The following is a 24,970-nucleotide window of genomic DNA, read 5'->3' on the forward strand; positions in this document are numbered from 1 at the left end:
CAATATTCTTGCCTGGAGAATCCCACGGATAAAGGAGCCTGGCGGGCTACAGGCCATAGCATTGCTAAGAGTCAGACACAACTGAGCAACTAAGCATGCACATATGTGCACTGTGCCTTCTTGGTGGTTTCTACCACTTGTGGAAGCCAAGTATACTTACCTGTAATATTCAGTTCTAAGCATCTTCCAATTTATGCTTTTTTATGCAAACAATGAATTCTTTAGAACGCCATTTTTACTCTACAAATGATTTTTATTTAAACTATGTTTTGCTATTGATACCATTATTGACATTGCTGTCATAGAATATCATCTATTGATATGGATTCCTTTTCAGAAGAGTTTTAGGTTTGTAGCAAAATTGAGTGGCAGGTACAGAGATTTCGACGTAAACATAGCCTCTCCCACTATCAACATCCCCCACCAGAGAGGTCCATTCCTTACAACTGACGAACCTACTGGCATATCATTTTCACCCAAGTCTATAGCTTACTGAGGATTCATTTTAAAATATATTTATTTATTTGCGGGGGGGGTTGAATTCATTCTGTTTAAAAAAACTTTTATTGGAGTATAGTTGCTTTCCAATGTTGTGTTAGTTTCTACTGCATAGCAAAGTGAATTAACTAAGAGTGGGCTGAATGGAGGAAGTAGCATCAACATATATACACTACCATGAGTTTCTCAGGTGGCTCAGTGGTAAAGAATCCGCTTGCCATTGCAGGAGATGCAAGAGACATGGCTTCAGCCCCTTGGTCAGGAAGATCCCCTGGAGAAGGGCACAGCAACCCACTCCAGTATTCTTACCTGGAGAATCCCACGGACAGAGGAGTCTGGTGGGCTATAGTTCATAACGTTCTAGAGTCAGACATGACTGAAGTGACTTAGCATGCACACAAGCATACATATATCGCCTCTCTTTTTAATTTCCTTCCCATTTAGGTCACCACATTTTATTGAGTAGAATATTGTCAATCATGAAAAATGCTCCATGTGTGCCTTAACAAATAAGTGTCCATTAATTGTTAGATATGAGCTTTATATATATGTCTGTTAGTTTGAACTTTCAATGTGTCATTTCTTCATTATTTGTTTTTTTCTTAATTGGAGGAAAATTGCTTTACAGTGTTGTGTTGGTTTCTGCTGTACAACAACACAAATCAGCCATAAGTAGACATATATTACTCCCTTTTGAGTCTCCCTCTCCTTCCCTCATGCCACCTCTCTAGGTCATCACAGAGTGCCAGGCTGGGCTTCCTGTGATATACCGCAACTTCTCACAAGCTATCTATTTTACACATGCTTCTGTTGTTGCTGTTTAGTTGCTAAGTTGTGTCCAAGTCTTTTCTTTATGACTCCATGGACTGGAGCCCGCCAGGCTCCTCCAGGCCACCAGGGAAGTCCGAGGTGCTCCTGGGACTTCCCAATTCTGAAAATGAATGGGACCCATTGAAAAAAAAAAAAAATCACCTAACCCAGCAATGTTTTCACTCAAATGGCCCATATGGTATGGCGGGTGTTTTAACAGCTGCTTCTTCACAAAGGGCTTTCCATTACCCATTCCTGCCAGAGAGGCTGGCTTTCCCTAGCCTATTTCTTCTCAGACTTTTCTTCAAGACTGGTATTTGTGCAAATTTGGTGCTCGGTTAATTGTATTTATTTTAGGTATTTTCTACTATTTAGGTGTCAGGCTGATTTGAGAGAGAACATGCTGCTTTGGGTGTCCAGCTAACAAAATTTTTAAAATTAGTTTCCCTACTTTGAAGTATGTATATCTGTGTGTCTTGCATGTGCGTGAGCATGTGTCTATGCATGAGCATGTGTTGGAATTTGAGTGTTGCAAATAATAAGTCCCTTGGAGTGTGTTTTGTTTGTTTTCCAGAGCATGCAAGGGCTTTTGGAGTTTAGTTAATTTCCACGCCAAGAGCCCTGAGAAGTCAGGAGGCAGCAGCTCCTCTGGGAAGCAGGTGGAGTACTCTCCAAGGGATGCTCAGTGAAAAGCAAAATAAAAAATTATACAGTGTACAGAAACTCACCAGCACTCTGCCAAACCAGACCCAGAAATTCACCACTTACTTCTTGGGATTTAGGTTTTTGATGGGCGTGGGAGACTTTCTGTTTGCCCACTATTTCTTTTGCAATTATTGAAAATGTAGACCTGATTTTGCTTGGCTTCCCTTGGTTTCCAAGCATGGTGACTGTTATTATTTTAAACAAAGGTCTACACTCCTACCAGTTAGGGGAAGGAAAGAAGCATCTATTTTTCTAGTGGCAACAGAATGCTCAGTTCAGTTTCTATAGTTAGTGTGAAGGAATGGGGAAAACTGAAGGCAAAAAGGTGAATTTACATATCCTTATAACATGAACATTATGTTAGGAAAGGTTCCTATAACATACTAAGGGCTTCCCAGATGGCTCAGTGATAAAGAATCAGTCTGCCAATGCAGGAGATGTGGGTTCAATCCCAGTGTCCCAGTGTCAGGAAGATTCCCTGGAGAAGGAAATGGCAATTCACTCCAGTATTCATGCCTGGGAAATCCCATGGATAGAGGAGCCTGCTGGGCTATAGTCCATAGGGTCACAAAAGAGTTGGGCATGGTTTGACAACTAAACAACAACAACATGCCATACTAAACACATTTTAGTGGTTTATTCTATGGCTTAAGTCAGCTTCAAGCTCTTATTTCTTCTTCAAGGAGAACTTCCTAATCCAGTGGCATCTAAGCAGATATTGTGGAATAAGAATCAAACCACATATGTCCATATACACATATATCTCAAGGAAAGGAAACATAAAAATGTTTCTTTTTTATCTGAGCTGCTGCTGCTGCTGCTGCTAAGTCGCTTCAGTGGTGCCCAACTCTGTGCGACCCCATAGACGGCAGCCCACCAGGCTCCTTCCTCCCTGGGATTCTCCAGGCAAGAATATTGGAGTGGGTTGCCATTTCCTTCTTCAGTGCATGAAAGTGAAAAGTGAAAGTGAAGTCGCTCAGTCGTGTCTGACTCTTCGCGAACCCATGGGCTGCAGCCCACCAGGCTCCTCCATCCATGGGATTTTCCAGGCAAGAGTACTGTAGTGGGGTGCCATTGCCTTCTCCGTTATCTGAGCTAATAACTTCTTATTAGATTAGTTTTAGGGCTTCTCTGGTGGCTCAGTGGTAAAGAATCTTCCTGCAATGCAGGAGACATAGGAGACTAGGGTTTGATCCCTGGGTTGGGATGATCCCCTAGAGGAGAAAATGGCTACCCACTTCAGTATTCTTGCCTGGAGAATCCCATGGATAGAAGAGCCTAGCAGGCTACAGTCCATGGGGTTGCAAAGAGTTGGACTTGACTGAGCACGCACACACGCGCGCGCGCACACACACACACACACACACACACACACACACACACAAACTAGTTTTAAAGTAAAGGAGAGGGCTTCATTAACGTGAACTCTGTAATTACAGGCTCTGGAGCCACAGACAAGTTACTTTTATATATTCACTTTTAGCAGTCAGTCCACTTAGAAAAGAAAAGAACTATTATAATGAAATTCAATTGAAAACGGTAAACATGATAGTATGATAGATGTAAGATTCTATACTTATAGAAGATGTCAAAATAGTTAATCATCACTCTACCTAGATGTAACTTAGAATTTTCATGCATGGTGGAGAGAGAAACCAGTGAGGTGAAAGGAAGAATAACAGAAGGACTCCAGGAGCAAATCATAAGGGAAAGAAGCTAAGCTGAGTTTTTGGAGGATCTGTGGGTGGGGGAGAGGTGGGGAATGTTCATATAATCAGTGGCAGGTGGACATAACAAAGCATGTTCGTAGAGGCCCAACAAGCAAGAGAACATACAGTGGTCTCCCCTGAGCTTCGGAGTGAAAGAGTCAAAGGTTTGCACTCAGTCACTTTCCAGCTGTGAAGCTGAGCCAGTCACTTTTCAGAGCCTTATTTCCTCGTGTGAAACACATGAGACAAGCATTTCTTTCTTGAAGCTTTACCTGAGGACTGAATGACATAACTGGCAAATGGGTTAGCATGGAGTCTGGCACAGAGCAGTCATTACATATTAATTTTCTTCCTTTCTGTTTTCTCCACCCTACTGCTCACCATCACCACTTGGATCGAAAGTGAGAGTCTGGAAAATTTGTCATCTGGAAGAACCAAATCCATAAACCATGGGTACATTTTACAGCAAAGCTACACAGCATCTGTTAGAGTCAGCCAGCCATCACCCTCATCACCTATTTTAAATAAAATGATTTTGAATCAATCTCTTGCTAAGAAGTCTCTAAGTGAGCTACAGTGCTTCTAATCAGTCTTACTGATTATACAAGGTTTCTGGAAAGGGGAAGAATTGTGAAAGTGCAGAGCTGAAGCTGGAGCAGTTCAGTGGAAGAACAACTATGACATCTAAAGGTAGACGGCCAGGCTGAGATACAGCGCTGGTTCAGACACACGAAAAAAGCCAGCATGCAAATGGCAAATGTCATGGCTATGCACTGAAATAGGGACGAAATATTCTTTTCTGCTATTTCTTTTAAGGCCTTTTGCTATTCAGTACAGATCCCTTCTGCAATAAAACCACAAAGTCTTTCTGAAAAGTAAATATGTCCTTTCATTAATCACCGGTTTCCACTTGCTTTCTGCAACTTCGCTCTTCAGAAGTCCGCGATGCCACAAACCTTCAACTCGCGAGCTACCTTGATTAAGGCACATAACGTTAAAAGCAAATTACTGTGAAAGTATGAAACAATTTGCACTTAATGTTTCAGTCATATCTGTAAAAAATATGACTTAAATATAGTTTTATTAATAATACATATTTTAATTAAACGGCTGGAGGTGCATCTAGCAGGAAAAATTGAATCTTCTCTGGATTTCACATACTGATATGATTCATGGGCAGTAAATATGCAAAGCTTTATGCCCATAAGGCAATCAAACTCCAATGCTGATATGCATGTTTTTATCTAAAAGAATGAAATCTAGGAAGGACTAGAAATAATAATAATAACAGACTGCCAGAGCAGTCTAAGGAATTGGTTCTGGCCAACAGTATCCTTTCCTGGGTAATAAAGTCATCCTTTCAGCCATAATTACATCCACTCCGACATTTATTATTACTCCCATTATTCTCATTACACAAGAAACTCCTGTATATATGCTTATGCAATATTGAAAAATTTCACAAATACTAACAATAAAATCCTGGGGTATGAGTGACTGCCTTCACAGAACAGGGATGTTTTCTATTACAGACTGTTTAGGTGTTCCTTAGTTCCAGAAGGATTCCACTTTACTCCTGCTGCTTGCCTGACATTCATGTAATCTATGTTTGCCATGGCTGCCATCATAAAGTACCACAGACTGGATGGCCTAAACAACAGAAATGTGTCTGCTCACAGTTCTGAAGCCTACAAGTCCAACATCAAAATGTCAGGATGGCTGGTCTCTTCTGAGGTCTCTCCTTGTTTCATAGATCGATGGCTGTCTTCTCCCTGTGTCTTCCCATGGTCTTCTCTGTGTGTATCTGCATCTTAATTTCCCCTTCTTATAAAGATGGCATGCATACTGGATAAAAGCCCACCCTGGGACTTCACCTTTAATCTTGAAAGATCCTGTCCCCTAAGATCCACACTCTGAGATGGATCGGATATCAACATAGGAATCTCAGGGAACACAATTCAGTCCCTAAAACCTGGAAATTGTTTTCCATTTGCAAAAGGTTATGTTACCTATTTCTATGCCACTAGGTATTGAATGTTGTCCTAAAGAGGAGCCTGGTTAATTTATAAAGTAAAGCAGAGGAGGTCAAATAAAAGCTAAGGTTTTCATTTATTTATCTTTGATTTGAATTTCCCTAAAGAAAAATCTTCATTGCTTTTGTAGTCGTCACAGGGAAACACCTGGACATTTTAAAATGTGAAGTTGACTATTTTTAACTTGTTTTTATTTGTTCTCCTACTGGGAAGAAAAGATGATCTCCTAGAAGAGATTACTGCCTAGACACTAACAATGTCATGGATAAAATTCCTTCAAAGGCTACTTAGCCAAGGGTGAGAGAATCTCAACCCTCCTAACTTTATGCCTGACCCACTGTGACTCAAGGGCCACATGCATTCTCATCGCTGAAGCCATGCTGAGGATGCCCTACAGGCTTGGCATTGCCATCCTCAAGATGCCCCAGTGATCTGGAGAGTGTATCTGAAGCCCTATTATTAGATGCATACACCGAGTTTGATCCCTGGGTCGGGAAGATCCCCTGGAGAAGGGAATGGCAACCCACTCCAGTATTTTTGCCTGGAGAATCCCATGGACAGAGGACCCTGGTGGGCCACAGTCCATGGTATCACAAAGAGTCCGACACGACTGAGCGACTTCACGTTCACTTTTCACTTTCATGCATTGGAGAAGGAAATGGCAACCCACTCCAGTGTTCTTGCCTGGAGAATCCCAGGGACGGGGGAGCCTGGTGGGCTGCCGTCTTTGGGGTCGCAAAGAGTCGGACACGACTGAAACGACTTAGCAGCAGCAACATATCTCTCTAGCAACACTGAGTCTTTCCTTTAACACTTTATATATATATGTTTATTTATGTTTTGGCTCTGTTGGGTCTTCATTACTGTATGTGAGTTTTCTCTAGCTGTGGCAAGTAGGGACTATTCTCTGGTTGTGGTGCACAGGCTTCTCGTTGTGGTGGCTTTTCTTGCTGTATAGCATGGGGTCTAGGACACTCGGGCTTCAGCAGTTGCAGCACATGGGCTCAGTATTTGCAGCTCACAAACTCGAGAGCACTGGCTCAATAGTTACAGCACACAGGCTTAGCTTCCCTGTGGCAAGTGGGGTCCTTCCGGACCAGGGGTCAAACCAGTATCTCCTGCATTCCAAGGTGGATTCTTAACCATTGGACCACCAGGGAGGCCCCACTCTGAGTCTTAAAGTCTATTTAATCTGAAGTTTTAAAAAGCCATTTTAGTCTTGATATACTTACTGTTTTCATGATATATATCGCTTCCCTGGTGGCTCAGATGATAAAGAATCTGTCTATAATGCAGGAGACCTGGGTTCAATATCTGGGTCAGGGAGGTCCCCTGGAGAAGAAAATGGCAAACGACTTCAGTATTCTTGCCTGGAGAACTCCATGGACAGAGGAACCTGGTGAACTACAGTCTATGAGATCACAAAGAATCGGACATGACTGAGCAACTAATACTTCACTTCATTGTCCCCAAACTTACTTTCAACCTGTCTTCGTATTTAATATGTATATCTCCTAGGTAGTATGTAGTAGGGTCTTGCTTTTACCCACTTTTATTTCTGCCTATAATTTTAGTGTCTGAGACATTAACATTTAATACCCTAGTGGCTCAGACAGTAAAGAATCCGCTGGCAATGCAGGAGACCTGGGTTTGATCCCTGGGTTGGGAAGATCCTCTGGAGAAGGGAACAGCTACCCACTCCAGTATTCTGGCCCAGAGAATTCCATGGACAGAGGAGCCTGGCAGGCTACAGTCCATAGGGTCACAAAGAGACACAACTGAGCAACTTTCACTTTCAAACTTTCTTTCAATTGATATGCTTGGATTTAGGTCTACTATCTTATTTGTTTTCTCTTTACCCCTTTGTGTTTTATTTCTGTGTTTCTCTTTGATGCTTTCTTTTTGGTTATTTGAAAATTTTTTATTATTCTATTTTAATTTACCTATTAGCCTTCTTGCAATACATCTTTGTATTATATTTAAGGGTTACTTTAGTGATTATAATATATGTATCTAACCTATCATTTACCAATTTCTATAAAATAGAAAAAAATAACTTAAAATAATAGTCTTTTTTCACCCCTCCAACTGAACTGTATGCTAATATTTGTCGTATGTATTACACATACATATACTGAAAACTCTACTCAACACATTATAATCTTCACTTTATTTAATAATACAGCCATTATATTTTAAAGAATTTATGAGGAAAAAGAATAGTCCTTTATAATTATGGAGCTAGGTGCCTCCCTGTTTGTCTTCTATCACTCTTAAAAATATTAAAAATCCAGCTACCCTCACTTTCCTTCAGTCTAAACAATATTATTTAGCATTTCTTATAGAGCAGGTATGCTGGAGAAAATTTTTCAAGTTTTTTTCTTCCAAAAATATTTTATTTCACTTTAAAATTCTTCAAGATATTTTACAGAATTTAGAATTTTGGATTAACAGTATTTTTTTTCTTTTAGCAATCTAAAGAAGTTATTCCATTGTCTTCTGGCCTCCATAGATTCTGATGAGGAATCTATGAAAATTCAAATCATGGTCCGCTGCATACAGGATGTCATTTTCTCTTGCCACTATTAGAACTTTGATTTTCAACAGTTCTCTTATAATATGTCTAAGCATGATTTTCTTTGAGTTAATTCTGTTTAAACTTCACTGAGCTTGATTTTGTACATTTTTGCCTTTCACCCAATTTGGGTTTGGCTACTATAGTTTCACTTTTTTTTTTTTTTTTTTTTTTGGTCTCAATCTTTGTCCTCTCCTTCAGGGACTCCTTTTCACATGTCAGACCTCTTTATATTGTCCCCCAGGCACCTGAATTTCAGTTCTTATGGTTTTTCAATCTACTTTGCCCTCTGTTTTTCAAATTGGATAAATTCTACTGATCAGTCTTCAGTCTTGCCTTTGTCTTCATCATTCTTTTATAGAACCCACTCAGAGAGATATTTATTTCAGATATTAAATTTTCAGTTCTAAAATTCTGACTTGGTTCTTTTTTATACTTTCTTTTTGAAATCTATGTTTTCTTTACTTCATGGGTCACAGATATAAAAACTACTTTGAAGTCTTTGTTTATGGTCAACATCTGAATCACCTTGGGATTGGCTTTTTCTTGATTGTCCATTCTGTTGAGTGTCCTTTCTCTTGAGAAAGGACATTTTCTTAGGTGTTTACAGAATTGTGCAGTTGGTTTTGTTCTGACCCTGAAGGCCAGCATCTGCTGCGTTTTGCGGGCTAGAAAAATGAACATTTTTCAGATGGTGTTCTCCTTTCTCTAACTGTGATACTGAGCTGTTTTGGTGTAAAATGTGCAATCTGTACAGAGTTGTATTTAACAAGAATTAAAGTAACTTGTAGAAAGAAATGGCAGCCCACTCCAGTATGCTTGTCTGAAAAATACCATGGACACAGGAGGCTGGCAGGCTACAGTCCACGGGGTTGCAAAGAGTCAAACAGGACTGAGGGACTAAGCAACAGGCTTTTTTGTATTTGATTTTGGATTGTATGCCTGACCTTATGAATGCTATATTTTGTTGACTCTGGGTCCTATTACAATTCAGAATAATATAATTTTGCTTTAGCAGGCAATCAACTCATTTAGGTTCAGATTACAAATTTTGTTTCACCTTCTGTGAGCAGTGGTTCAAATGTCAGTTTAAGTCTCTAAGCCTGTGATATACTGCTATGGGTCTGAATCACACATGCGTAGTTTAGGAGCTAATCTGAGATCTGTGTGCATTCACACAGAAATAAAGTGAACTTCATTTTCAACTTTCCTCTCTCCAAGACTCCTCCATATTTTCTGACTCACAGATGCTCTTTTCTCTAGTTATTCTATCCAGAAGGACAGAGCTTCTTGGGTGTTTTGGTTTTTTTTTAACCAGAGCTCTGTGACTGAGGCCTGCCCTCAGGGTAAATCCACAAAAGAAAAAATAAATAAAATGAAACAAGGAATAGCTCACTGTCCCCTCCCCCTACCCCATGAATTGCCCTTTCACAATATGCCTGCTTTTGTTAATTTTGATTCTTGGGTCTTTGATAGTTTACATTTTTCTCAGTTTTTAGCTATAGTCAGTGGATGGGATGGGCTGTAGTGGATTTATATACCTGAAGGAGACAAAAGTTCCCTGACTTATCTGTAAGTTTCCTGTGGAATACAGCAAGGGAGACAAGCTGTGAGGTCTTTTCCTATGTAGCTTCCCTCACTCCACCTGGATCATTCAAGAACCAGACAGAGTACTTACCTACAATTAGCAATGGATATGGAGCACCAAGGGCTTCCCTGGTGGCTCAGATGGTAAAGAATCTGCCTGCAATGCAGGAGACCTGGGTTCTATCCCTTGGTTGCAAAGACTCCTGGAGAAGAAAATAGCAACCCACTCCAGTATTCTTGCCTAGAGAATTCCATGGACAGAGGAGCCTGCCGGGCTATAGTCCATGGGGTCGCAAAGGGTCAGCCATGATTGAGAGACTAACACACATACACACCAAACAAAAGTAAGAGCAAATAAAGAACACAAAAAACAAGTACCCTGAAGAACAACACCTATCCCATTCAACCCTGAAGAGCAAGCCTCATAGAGCCCAAAGTCAGGTTCAAAACCGAGGGATTCATTTCTGAGTCCATTATTACTTCAGGGAAGTAACTATAATTATGAATTTGTACAAAGTCACAAAATGAATATTAGCAGAGCCTGAAGATTCATTCATTCATTTAACAAACAGCTATTGAACACCGAAGTTTGCCAGGCATTGTTCTAGTCATCAAAATTATCTTGAGAGCAAGAAAATTTGATAGATTCTGAAATTTATTGTAAACTTCTCAGTAAGCAACAGTTATTTTCCTTTCCTTTCAGATTGTTACATTATTATTCCTGCAATTCATCTTTCGATTATTGGAGTGTATTTTTCTGATTTGATTAAAGCACTTTATAAGAGGTTGCAGTGTAGTTACGAATATTCCCAAGAGTGTAGCAAGTCATTGATCTGATGTCAGGATGATGGCTCAGTGCACACAGGACTCTTCATTGACTGTTGCCGCCGTGAGATAGTAACTAGTAATTAGAGTTACAGTGAATTCGTACAGAAATCTTAAAGAAAACTGTGGAGCTGAGTCATCACTCCTTCTTCCAGGACCAAAAGATAGACAGGCTGCACCCAGTCCCTCCCCTCTGTCTCCCCACTCTATTTCACCACGTGAAGTGCAGGGGTAGTTGGGTATTGTTGTGTCTCCTGGGCAGCAGCCCTCGAGAACCCCTTCCAAGATCAATAACCTGGCAGTGGCCATCCTGATTCATCAGCCTGCTCTCCCCACTCCAGTGATTGAACCAGGTTTCCCAGCTCTGTCCTTCATGAATACTCCTGAGAAAGAAGGGTAGAGATTCACTGATCCACCTGCTCATTAACCCAAGAATCAGTGTTTGACAATAGGCAGCGAATAGGAAGCTAAGGGTCGATGTGGATGTCAAGCAAATTACAAGCACTGTGTCAGCCCTCCTATTTGGCAAGCTTGGTTTTTCTCCATTCTTTCCAAGGTCCTCACTTTCTTTTGATAACCTTTACTTCATATAAGTTCTTGGTTTCAAGATGTTTAAAAATAGTTTGCGGTGCCATTGTCTATTCAGTTAACAGGTTTTGAGAACAAGTTCCCTGGTGGTTCAGTCAGTAAAGAATCTGCCTGCAATGAAGAAGATTGCCTGCAATTCAGGAGATCTGGGTTCAGTCCCTGGGTCAAGAAGATCCCCTAGAAAAGGAAATGGCAACCCATTGCACTATTCTTGCCTGGAGAATCCCATGGACAGAGCCTGGCAGGCTACAGTCTATGGGATCGCAGGAGCCAGACACAACTTAGCAACTAAACCACCACTTGTGCCATGCACTGTGCTAAGCATGGGAATAAATAATAAAGAGAGAGAGGTTGAACATCCCAGAGACCAGGAAGATTTCCCCTGGGTCACCAATAGCCCTGTTGAAACCCTGGGTCATTAGTGCTTCATCTTCTTTGCAACAACCTGCCAACTCCAAAGTTGTTGTGGGTGACTATCCACTTCTTAGCTCATATCCTCCTGTCCTCTTTGCCACCGTCCTCTGCCTCAGGAAGGAGAGACTGCTGCTGAGTTCTGTCAACGTTTTTTTGTCACCATGTTCATTAAAAAGAAATTAAGTCCAAGACTTAATTCCTGCTCTCTCAAAGCCTAGAGCATAACAAAGAGCTTATTTCACAGAAATTAAAAGCACGGAAGTTACAAAAGTACTAAGTTCAGATTTTCGTGTGTCCTAGATCAATGAAAGTAAGATGCTCTCCCCATGGAAATTAATACCATTTTAATTTTATTTGTATTCATAGTCTATTTTTCTCAAGGAAGAAAGACAATACTTCAGGAGGGGAAGTCTTTAAAAATTATCTCCCTTTCCTCCTCCCTGACTCCAACCAAAGGCACTGACTTAATCTGTGCTGATGAAATGTTAAACTCCTTCAGCTTGCCCTGACTCTGCTAACCAGAGCTCAAATCCTTGCACATGCTAGAGTTTCATAACACAATGCACCTCTTCTTCACACTTACCACATCTAACATTCAGCTTTTATTGTGTAAGTCTTTTATTAATGTCTATTTCTCCTCCTAGACTGTATATCCCATTTTCTCTGCATTTTTTTCTCTTTCTTATTTCTTTTCTTTTTTCCCCCTGACCATTACATCTCCAGTGCCAAGCACAGTGGTGGTACATTTTGATGCTCATTAATTTATACTATTATTATCTATCTATGAACTAACTAATGCCCACTTCTCCACCTTAAGGATCTAATGGATGCACTAGATGGGCAATTAACTGTACAGGTACACTCTCCAGAAGTATGGATGGCAAGGAACAAGCATATTTTAAAGCTCAGCAGAGTAGGTGTTCAATTAATGCTTGATGAGCACCTGAATAATTGACTGAGGTTGATTGGTTGGTTGATCAACGCTGGGCTGTCAGGAGAAAATTACAACCTCCAAGAACCTTCTCTGGTGTTTAATGTCAGTAAACAAAGGCCTGGGCAAGTTGTCCCCAGCAGCCTTCTCTAGACGTGATTCAGCTCTCAGTCTCCAAGATCACTGAGGAAATGATGAAGCCCTGGGACCCAGAGGGGCTAGGTTCCAGGGAGAGGGTGCACCCACAAGTTGGCCCCAGTGCTTCCATTACCTCAGAAGACTCCTTAACCCTTTCAGCCCATCTCTCAGGGTTTCTCTGAATCTCCAGGACATTAGGAGACTCAATGTGCAAAAACCTCGGACCAGAAAAGTAGTTAAAGACTCAAGTTCTAGCTTTGCTTCCAACAATTATTAACACGGTGATCCTGGGAATATCAGTCATCTTCTTTGCAAGTTAATTTTTTTACTGGTAAAATGCAGTGAATAATACTTCCCCTGATAACCCAGAAGGTTGATATGGGGTCAAAATGAGATAGTAATGTGTAAAACAGACTGATTAAGCAGAATGGTTGCAAAGCAAACCAAAAGTCTCTTGGTTTCTCTTTTTCTTCAATCTATCTCTTCAAAATTTCTCAGTGGACTCAGTACAGGTAACTCTTCCCCTGCCCTCGGAGGAAAACTCAGGAAAGAGCCATGACTTTGTAAGCCACCCTGAGGTAATATAAAATCCTGTAGATACTTTAATTCACAAACCAAATTTTAAATTAGTGATTAAAATTGTCCAGCCTCATATATTAACCAAAAATTATGATCTTGGTTCAAGAATTAAAAACCTTTTCCCCTTCCTGAGAAAGCCTTGTAGCACACAGGCCCTTGACATGGTAGGAGAAGCAAGGTCTTCCTGTTCTCTTTCTCCATCTGGTGTTTGCATTGCTTTCTAAGTGAACTGATGCACACAAGCTGCCTGCCTCAACTACAAACGGGGTGTGAGACTTCTCTCTTCCCCCAACTCACCTCCTTCGCTTCTCTCTCTCCTTTCCTTTCTTCCATGTTTCTTCTCTCTTGCTCATATTTATCTTCTTCTCCACTTGCCAGACCTGTTTTTGAAAGACAAAAAGGACAAATGAGTGGGGACAGGATAGTTTTTATTTGATTGGTACTGTCAATGATGGCTTCTCAATATCCAGGCCAGAGAAATGTTCCTCCTTCACACATTCTACAGAGGTTCCCAGGCGTTGGGTACCACTCTTAACGTTCTCTTGACATAGACAATGCATTTGACTCCTCTAGCTGCAGAGCTCTCTCAACCCTCAATTTTTCTCGGGGTACAAACCAGACTTTCTGTTGGAATCCCGTTGTCTTTCCCTAGGGGGCTCCTTGAAACAGAATTTTCTGAACTATCTATTATGGGTGCTTGCAAGCATCCCCATAGTAGAGAGAATGATACAATGAAAGCTCATGTACCAAACATGCAGCTCCAATAATTTTCAACGTTTTTCTATCTCCCTTTTTTACCTGAGAACATTCTAAAGCAATTCCCAGGTTGTTTGTAGTTCTGTATTTTACTGAGTAAAATTTAAAATGGTGCTAGGCCAATCCTGCATGACCCTCTCATTTGGCCCAAAGGAAACATTCATATACCCGATATTCTGATCAATTCTGGGATGCAGGTCAGTCCCTACCTAGCAGCCATACTCATTCACTCTGCTGCCAAAATAATTCAACAGTCCACCACTCTTGCCATCTGGATTTCCAAAGCAGTATGTCAGAATGGACTTCTCTGGTGGCTCAGACAGTGAAGAATCTGCCTTCAGTCAAAGAGACTGGGTTCAGTCCCTGGGTTGGGAAGATCCCCTGGAGAAGGAAATGGCAACCCACTCCAGCATTCTTGCCTGGAGAATCCCATGGACAGAGGAGTTTGGTGGGTTACATACAGTCCGTGGGGTTGCAAAGAATCGAATATGACTGAGTGACTAACATTTACACTTTCACTTTTCAAGTCAGAATTTATACATACCCAACAACATGAGTTACACAGTAAGCATTACAAGTAGACCTGATGAGGCCACTCTCCTCAAGCTTGGGTGCAGGAAATACCTTTTATCCACATTCCCCCCGTAGAGGATAGGAGTCACAGAAAACGGTCTCCAGGAAAAAAAAAATTTACAAGTAGCTCTCTCCATCTGTACTCTCAGTAATTTTATACACTCAGTGGATGAAGTAGTTCAAGAGTCTTCTAACCAATTTTTTCATAACTCCCTGGTAAACACTACATATGGCCTAACATATCCATTGGAATGTAGCAATTAATGTAACTTAGTATCCTGTCCAAAACATCAACATAATATTCTGATTTAACTTACTTCTAAGGAGTTTGAAGTGTACATGCTTAGTTGTATCTGTTTCAATGACACTGAAGCTACAAAATTTTTATTTTATCTTTTAGTGTTTTTATTATCTTACAGTATTTGTAGATGTTTTTTCCCCTATAGCCACTACCAAGTCAGTTTACCTTGACAGTAATCTGTCAGCAGCAGACTATTATTGGTTTCTCATTTAATTCTATTAGTACTGTTACTTTTGAAATTAAAACATGACTATTTGTAGAAAGGGCTATGCTCATTGACATTTAACATGATTAGTTTCTGAGAAAGTGAGTAGGTACAATTTCGTCCTATTGCCACAGTTCCACTGAGATTTTCAACTTATTAACTCGTGAAAAACAACTAAAACTAACTAAATCATTATGTGACAATGAGTACATTCACATTCCATTGGTTAATTTCCTTCTCATATGGAGATGCATAACATGCAGATACGGGAAGGAGAGAAGACCCCTTAGCCTTCTTCCCACCTTAGCCTTCTTTCTAAGTTTTACCCTCATACAAATTTAGACTAAGGGGGCTAGTCACTGAAGCTTTATTTCCTATAAGTAGCGTTGCCAAAGTTCTGCCAAGGACTCAAGGAGACATTCAAAAGTCACGTTCTCCTTCCCTAAGATTTTCTTTTTTAAAATAATTTTATTAATTCATTTCTTTTTGGTTGTGCTTGGTCTTCATTGCTGCTCAGGCTCTTCTCTGGTTGAAGGGACCGGAGGCTACTCTCTAGTTGTGGTGCACGGGTTTCTCATTGTGGTGGATTCTCTTGTTGCAAAGCATGGGCTCTAGAGTACATGGACTTCAGTAGTTGGGGCACACGGGCTTAGGTGCTCCAAGGCATATGGAAATCTTCCGGGGTCAGTGTTGAACCCACGTCTCCTGCATTGAAAGGCAGATTCTTTATCACTGAGCCACCAGGGAAGCCCTCTCCTTCCTAAAGGTTTTCTGATCTATGCAGGATGATGGGCTCCCCCAAAGTGGAAGCAGTGCTTACCGTGCTCCCTTCTATACCTATGGCCTGGTCCAGTACTAGACAGGTTCTCAGCAAATATGTATCAAATGAATGTGTATACTGAACAATCAGGACTTGTGAAATTTAATCATAATGCAACCTAATGTTGTCTCCCACTAGCCCTTTAAAATGTATGCTATATTGGGAGAATAGCATTGAAACATGTGTATTATCATATGTGAAACAGAACACCATTCCATATTCAATGCATGAGACAAGGGCTCAGGGCCGGGGCAATGGGATGACCCAGAGGGATGGGATGGGGAGGGAGGTGGGTGGGGGGGTCCAGGAAGGGGAACACATGTAAACCCATGGCTGATTCATGTCAATGTATGGCAAAAACTATTACAATATTGTAAAGTAATTACCCCCCAACTAAAATAAATAAATTTATTAAAAAAAAATAAAAAAATAAAATGTATGCTATAGTGAAAGACTTGCCCCTCTTCTGGGTAAGACCTTGGGCAGTTTTTCATGACCATGCTTGTCACTCTTGGGTAATTCAAAGTTCCACACTGACCTTAAGTCACCAACGGTACTCTCAGCTCTGCAATTTAAATTTGGTTCCATGTCATTGCTGAAACTTCCATCTTTATTTCAAGTTATATCTTCTTCATTTGGGGCCTATTCAAAAAGAAAGTTCTGGCAAATAAGGAGTGTGGTCATCTTTTTCTGTCTCTCCTTGCTTCTTCCTTCTCATTTAGTTACCCAAGTTTCCAGACTATTCTGGAGAAAAAAGCATGGAGGAAGGAGAGGGACTTAGAATAAGAATTTCTTACTTATCAAGCCAAAAACTGAGAGACAACCATAAAACTGACAAAGGATTAACATCCAGATACATCTTTTTAATTCACCCAAAAGGAATAATAAAGAAAGGACTTTTATGTATTAGAAAAATGAGGAAGACAAGAATAGGCATTTTACCAGAAGAGGAAACACAAACAATAATCATATGAAAAATTGAAAGAAAATTGGTACAACCACTTTAGAAAATAATTCAGCCTGACCTACCAAATAAGAAAATGTATATATAATATGACCCATCAATTTCATTCTTTGACAATATTTAGAAGAAATCCTTAAATATGTGCATCAGAAGACATATACAAAAAATGTTCATAGCAACCACATATGGAGCAGCAAAAATGTGTGAAAAATCCAATATCCATTGATAACAGAATGGGTTGATTGTGGAATACTGATACCTCACATAGTATTACTAAAATACTAAGCAGTGAAAATGAAAAACTGCCTGGAGAATCCATGGACAGAGGTGCCTGGCGGGCTACAGTCCGTGGGGTCACGAAGAGTCAGACACGACTGAAGAGACTTAGCACACACACACAACTAGGAGCATTAAAATGAATGAATCGCAAATGCCTGAGTTCAAAAGTAAAACAGTACAATAAATGCATAGAAATACCTACATGTATGTTAAAATCATGAAAAAAGAGCAAAGGATACAATTCAGGATAATGGTTCACTCTGAGAGGGAGGGAGAAAGATGTGAAGATCAAGACACTGGTATTGTTCTATTTGGTAAGCTGAGTTTGTTAGTATATGGATGTTTCTCTTCTAACCATTTTAAATTACATATATGTACTATTTGTACTTTTTTGAATATATATTATATTTATCAATTTTTTAAAGGTCAAAAAAGAGTAAAACAAAGAAAGAAAATAATCTAAACAACAATTCAGGTTGATCAAGTTTTCCGAATCAGTAGTGATTTAATTCTTTACTTTCACCAGTATAGGCACAAATTCTCAAGTTTGCTCAAGGGAGATGATAAATAACTGCCACATTTTGCCAAGACAGAAATTTATGAAGTGTGACCCTTTGGGTCACCTAACACACAAACCTGTATAACATATCATACAAGACAAAAAGAAATTATGGAGAGTTGTCATCAGGATTCTTTGTAAACATGCCCAGTGACAATAAGCTTGCTGTTGTTCAATCACCAAGTCATGTCAGATTCTTTGTGACCTCATGGACTGCAGCATGTCAGGCTTCCCTCAGTATCCTTCCTCAGTGTCTCCTGGAGTTTGCCCAAGTTCATGTCCATAGCATTGGTGATGCCATCCATCTCATCCTCTGTCAGTCTCTTCTTCTACCTTCAATCTTTCCCATCATCAGGGTCTTTTGCAAAGAGTTGGCTATTTGTATCAGGGAGCCAAAGTATTGGAAAACAAGCTTGCAAAGAGTTAAATGGAGTCATTGTCTACCTCTCTTTACACTCAGTGTCCTTGAATGGTCAATGTTCTGGGGTCAACACAGTTGATACACTTAGGTGACCTTGGGCAAATTCCTCTAGTTTGCTGTGCCTCTTTTCCTTCATCTGTAAAATGAAAATAATGCTTAAATTGCAGGGATGGAAGGTTAAGTGGCCCACTGTATACATGACAGAAAGTGCCAACGTGCTTTTTAGGTATAAAGAACTGGTAACTGTTACCATCATTTTCATAAGCACCAGCATTATCACACACCATCATGTGATTAGTAGAGAGGAAGAAGAAAGCAAAAGTATCTATTAATTAACTTTTACAAACATGGTTTAATATGAACTTTAAGGGAGGGTTGCTCAGAGCATCTTTGCAATTCTGTAAATTTTTAAAATCTCACACTATCTATAATACATACTCATATATATGTATACAGTGTGTGTGTGTGTGTGTATATATATATATATATATATATATATATATAAAATCACTAATGCAGACTCTATAAAAATCCTGTGATATGTATATGATCATACACCAAGCACCTGAACTAATAAAATAGAATTAATGACTATTTATATTAATTTATAATTGTAAATTAGACCTTTAATTTCTATAATAAAAAAGAAAGTGGCTTTTGCAATTTCCCATTTTTATTTTCCTACATGGAATACAGTAGCGCTAACATAATATATGACTTGGTGAATATTTCCAGGGCTGCTAATATTTTATCTAATATTATATCTTATGTTTTTTGCTCTCTGACCCCTGTTGATTCTCCCAGAACCCTCATGAGCAATGAGTGCTATGATAACCCTTGGTACAAGCAGCAAGACTGAAATCAAAGTTAAATCATCCATGGCTAGACTCTTCCAAAGAGGCCTCTCAGGGTCACTAGTGATTTTTTCTATGTATATTTCTCCACTTAAAGAATGTTTGTTAAATATTTGATTCATCAGGACTGAAATATATGTTTTATTTTGAAATAGATCACTAGTAAACACTATAGAGTATGAATATGACCCTAAATTCTTCTTGTTTTTTTTTTTATTTCCACATTGTTCATTATATCAATATATATTCTTACATCCTCTGGGGAACAACAAAATGGAACAACAAGAGCACAGAAGAAAATTATGAGACAATACAGCTTTAAAAGATGACAAAGGTAATTTATTGACAGAAGAAGAAATAGAAAAACATTATTTTTTAAATTAAATTGAATTGCTGCTTCAATATTTACAAAAGGTGATGAGCATTTGAAACCAAAAATGGATATACTTTCCTCAAGGGAGAGGAAAGAAATATTAGAGAGAATCGGGATCAGGCAAAGACCAGATTATGAAGAATTATAACACATTAGGAGCAAACACAGGAGGGTTATGATACAAATGGTAAATGGGCAGAAAAGGATTTAAACAGTCAATGGTAGCAAAAAAGGAAAAGACATTAGCAAAAAGAAACATTACAGCCTTTAGTACAAAGAAGGCCATAAAAATCACTTGGGTAAGCTTTAATTTCAAAGGAAGAACAACTGGAATTACTGCTCAGTGATGGTTTTTAAGATATCAAAATATACCACCTTGCCTGTGTCTACTACCCAAATCAGTCACTGAGTAAAAGTGGCTTTCAGCTTCCATTCCCAGCAATAGCTTCCTACACCCCAATTTTTTTGCCATTCCTACTACCTACTAGTTTCCTCCTCAAAGTCAATCCATTGTTTCTAAAATGTAAATTTGGTCCTAAGAGTCTCCCACTTAAAATTTCTTTGCTGGCTCTCCATTACCTACAGGTGAAGCCCAATTCCCCAGCTCAGGCTTGTCCTTGATTCTTTTTCTGCTTGTCTTTCCAATCCCCTTTGCTTTCACTTCTGCAATGGTGCATGGCCCTCCAGTGAGGCTGAAACACTCAGAGCTGCTAAAGCAGAGCCTCCTGCTTCTCTGCAATTGTGTCTGCATTTCCCTCCACCTGGAACATCTTACCTCCCCATGTCCATCTGGGAAAGTTCTCACCCTTCAAGACTCAGAATTCTCTCTTTGCACAACCCTAGGACACAGCAAGGTGCCTGCCACAGAAAAGGAACTCAGTGACATAAATCAAAGCAAGATCCTCTATAACCCACCTCCTAGAGTAATGGAAATAAAAACAAAAGTAAACAAGTGGGATCTGATTAAACTTAAAAGCTTTTGCACAGCAAAGGAAACTATAAGCAAGGTGAAAAGACAACCCTCAGAATGGGAGAAAATAATAGCAAATTATTTCTATTTTCTATTTTTCTAAATAGCAACAAAAAACCAAAACAAACAAACAAAAACTGACAAAGGGTTAATTTCCAAAATATACAAGCAGTTCATACAACTCAACACCAGGAAAACAAATAACCCAATCAAAAAGTGAGAAAAAGACATAAACAGACATTTCTCCAAAGAAGACATACAGATGGCTAACAAACACATGAAAATATGCTCAACATTGCTCATTATTAGAGAAATGCAAATCAAAACCACAATGAGATACCACAATGGCCATCATCAAAAAGTCTACAAACAATAAATGCTGGAGATGGTGTGGAGAAAAGGGAATGCTCTTGCACCATTGGTGGGAATGTAAATTGATACAGCCACTATGGAAGACGGTATGGAGATTCCTTAAAAAACTAGGAATAAAACCACAATATGACCCAGCAATCCCACTCTTAGGCATATACCCTGAGGAAACCAGTGTTGAAAAAGACACATGTATCCCATTGTTCATTGTAGCACTATTTGCAATAGCTAGAACATGGAAGCAACCTAGATGCCCATCGACAGATGAATGGATAAGGAAGCTGTGGTACATATACACAATGGAATATTACTCAACCATGAAAAGGAATGCATTTGAGTCAGTTCTGATAAGATGGATGAACCCAGAACTTATTATACAGAGTGAAGTGAGTCAGAAAGAGAAAGATAAATATCATATTCTAATGCACATATATGGAATCTAGAAAAATGGTTCTGAAGAATTTATTTACAGGGCAGCAATGGAGAAACAGACATAGAGAATAGACTTATGGACATGGAGAGAGGGGAGGAGAGGGTGAGATGTATGGAAAGAGTAACATGGAAACTTCCATTACCATATGTAAAATAGATAGCCAACAGGAATTTGCTGTATGGCTCAGGAAACTCAAACAGGGGCTCTGTATAAATCTAGAGGGTTGGGATGGGGAGGGAGATGGGAGGAAGGTTCAAAAAGGAGGGGATATATGTATATCTATGGCTGATTCATGTTGAGGTTTGACAGAAAACAACAAAGTTCTGTAAAGTAATTATCCTTCAATAAAAAATTTAAAAAAAAAAGGAAAGGAGCTCAGTAAATGCACATTGACAAGTAATCCTCAAAGATTTTATTAATAGCTTTCTCATTTTCAGCAGCCACTTCAGTTCAGGGTAAATCTGTTTTGCTTTTCCTGATGAACTGAGACATCATGACTTTAGGCACCCAACCACAAATATATCAAAACTGAGAAAGAGACAATGACTACCATGGGTTGAGGAGGAGGGTGGGGGCGGAGAGAGAACAGTGGAGGGAGAGAGTAACAGAGGAGGGAGAGTAACAGAGAACGGGCAATAGCTTTCTCTTACTAGTCATATGACTTGGCTCAAGTTGCTTAAAATTTCTCAGCCTCAATATCCTTATCAGCAAAATGGTGAGACTCGCACAGGGGATTGTTATGATTACAAAATGGGATTGTGAAACTGCTTGTTTGCTCATTTGCCTGTTTGTTTGTTTCTAAAGACATCACCTCTCCTCAACTACTGACTAATTCTGGTCAGTGAGTTCCCTCATTTGTGGCCTATTTTTATCCCTTCAAATAGGTCAGAGTTATTATCCTATCGTCCCCAGGATTTTGGTACTGCAGTAGCCCTTGAGATCAGAGTCATAGGTAACTGGTAGCATTAAAAGGTTAAGAATTTGTTCTTAATCAAACATTAAGACAGTAATGGCACTACAAATAGAACCACATTTTTTCGATTCTCATTTCCTTCCATGGAAATGAGCATACTTTTCATTTGCTAATGAACTACACGAAGGTCATAGCCATCGTCATATTGAAATAGACACTCCTCAGGTAATGCACTACAGAAGTGTTTATAGGTGGAATAATTATTTAATCATTCAACTCAACATTAAGTGAGTGCCTAGTCTGCACAAGGCAATTTGCTACATTATGTGGCAGACACAAAGAAGTATAGGACACATCCCCCACAGTCTCAGAGCCCAAAACAGATGAACACACACTTTAAAAAGACAGTTATCCCTCATAATACTATATCTAAAGGATAACTAAACAGAACTGCCCCTGAAAACATAAATATTTTCACCAGATGTGGTATTATCAATATATTCAATGATTCAGCCTTTTTTGGGATGGTTTAAAAATCATCCGGGGTAGGTCTAGGCCCAAAACTTCAGCCTACACCTATTCACTCATTTACACCTTCATTCATTCATTCATTCAACTGTAATGGGTTGGCAACACGTTTGTTACCACAATTTCAGGAAGTCATACCTACCTGGATGTTAACACAGATGGGAGAGTCATGGGTTAAGGATCCAAGGCAGCAGAGAGTAAGAAGAAAACCAGGAAGAAGGAAGATGGGAGGCTGTGAGTAACATGATCCTTCCCTAAGGTTCTTAAGACTTTAACAAACTCATGAAATCATAACTGAGGTAGGATTTTTGAGAGAAAATAGGAAAAGTTGGGACACAGGGTTAACCAAGATGAGAGGATACTATGCAGAAGCAGAGAGAGAAGGGACCAATGAGTAAATAATGGCGCGAATTAGAAGGGATTCCAGGAAGAATGGGCTTACCAGGTGGCGCTAGTGGTAAAGAACCTGCCTGCCAATGCAGGAGACATAAGAGACTTGGGTCCCATCCTCAGTCGGGAATATCCCTGGAGAAGGGAATGGCAACCCACTCCAGTATTTTTCCCTGGAGAATCCCTATGGACAGAGGGTGCTGGCTGGCTACAGTCCATGGGGTCCCAAAGAGTTGGACACGACTGAAGCAACTCAACATGCACGCATGCACACATGCACACACACATGCAGGAAGAATGCCAGACCACCAAAGGCCATGGATGGCAAAAGGACTGTGAAGCTCCAGTGACATCTAGGTTATATATTAAATAGGTATTAAGTACCTATTATGTGCTGGGAACCACACATGGTGCAAGGAATACAAGGCCAAACAATCCCTGATTTCACAGTGGTTACAAACTAGTTGGAGACTAGTGAGAGAATGGAAAGAATGCAGTGAGAGAATGGAATGGAGAGAAGGGGGTAAGTGACTATACTTCAAAGTCCCTGCTGGCTCAGTCAGTAAAGAATGCACCTGCAATACGGGAGATGTGGATTTGATCCCTGGGTTGGGAAGATCCCCTGATGGAGGGCATGGCAACTCATTCCAATATTCTTGTCTGGAGAATACCCATGGACAGGTGTGCCTGGAGGGTTGCAGTCCATGGGGTCACAAAGAGTCAGACATGACTAAGCAACTAAGCACAGCACAGTAGTGAGTGTGTTAGAATAGTGCCTATGGCTTGAATGTTTATGCCTCCCAAAACTCATATTTTCAAATCCCAACCTCTAATGCGCTGGTATTAAGATATGGGGCTTTAGAGGTGGGGTGATTAGATCATGAGGAAGGAGCCTTCATGAACAAGATTAATGCCCTTATAGGTGGCACAGTGGTACAGAACATGCCTGCCAATGCAGAAGACACAAGAGACGTGGGTTTATCCCTGGGTTGGGAAGATCCCCTGGAGAAGGAAATGGCAACCCACTTCAGTTTTCTTGCCTGGAAAATTCCACATACAGAGGAGCTTGGTGGGTTACAGTCCATGGGTCGCAAAGAGCCAGACAAGACTGAGCACACATGCAAAATAGACTAGAGATCCAGAAGCCCCTCCGCCACATAACACAGTAAAAAGATAACCATCTATGAACCAGGAAGCAGGCCCTCACCAGACAACAAAACAGAGTCTTGGACATTCCAGCCTCCAAAACTATGAGAAATAACTGTTTGTTGTTGATAAACATCCAGCCTATAGCATTGTATTGCAGCAGCCCAAATGGACTAGGACAGAGACCGTGTGATGTGGAGGTGAACATTAACAAGCAAGGACACTTGTGGAGGAATGCTTCCTGGAGCAGATGATACCTAAAGACAATAAACTCCAGAGGGAGAGAGAGAGAGATCTAGGTTAAAATCTTAACTCCTCCACATACAGGCTCCACGATGTCGGACAAATACTTAAAAGTCTCAAAGCCTCAGAAACTTCATGTGTGAAAATGGGATAAAAATTCTCACTTCACAGGATGGCAGAGAAGACAAAATGGGAAGATGAATTTGAAGCACTTATCAGAGTGCCTGGTGCCCAGGAAGTAGACACTGTCTGCTGTCATTATCACTGTTTTCATTGATTTTATTGCTGGTGTTGCTTTTGTTAAGCAGAGACCTGAAGGATAAAGAACAGTAAGCTACTTAATAAACATGAGTGTGTTCTAGTTGAGCAGTCCAGTATGCAAAGACACAAGACCAGGAAAGCACAGTGTGTTCAAGTAACTGAAAGAAATTCATTACGGCCAGAGAACAGAATGGGAGTGTTGAGAATAAGAATGATTTTG

General features: G+C 40.0%; 1 long non-coding RNA gene across 3 annotated transcripts in view; it reads right to left on the reverse strand.

The window, feature by feature from the left end:
* The window catches only part of LOC145529427 (uncharacterized), a 202,113-nt gene that overhangs the window by 43,148 nt on the left and 133,995 nt on the right, over positions 1-24,970 (reverse strand). The window contains exons 6-8 of one of the 3 annotated variants that reach the window (XR_014071210.1): positions 18,294-18,406; positions 16,586-16,791; positions 13,690-13,772 (exon numbers count right to left, since the gene is read on the reverse strand). This is a non-coding gene — a long non-coding RNA (uncharacterized LOC145529427). Of the gene's footprint in view, positions 1-12,401; positions 13,773-16,585; positions 16,792-18,293; positions 18,407-24,970 lie in introns of those variants that run through there. The other 2 variants (XR_014071212.1, XR_014071213.1) reach the window with 2 other exon arrangements.

The sequence above is a fragment of the Giraffa tippelskirchi genome, chromosome 12 (genome assembly GCF_054371585.1).
Source record: "Giraffa tippelskirchi isolate mGirTip1 chromosome 12, T2T-mGirTip1v1.2.pri, whole genome shotgun sequence".
Classification (NCBI taxonomy): domain Eukaryota; kingdom Metazoa; phylum Chordata; class Mammalia; order Artiodactyla; family Giraffidae; genus Giraffa; species Giraffa tippelskirchi.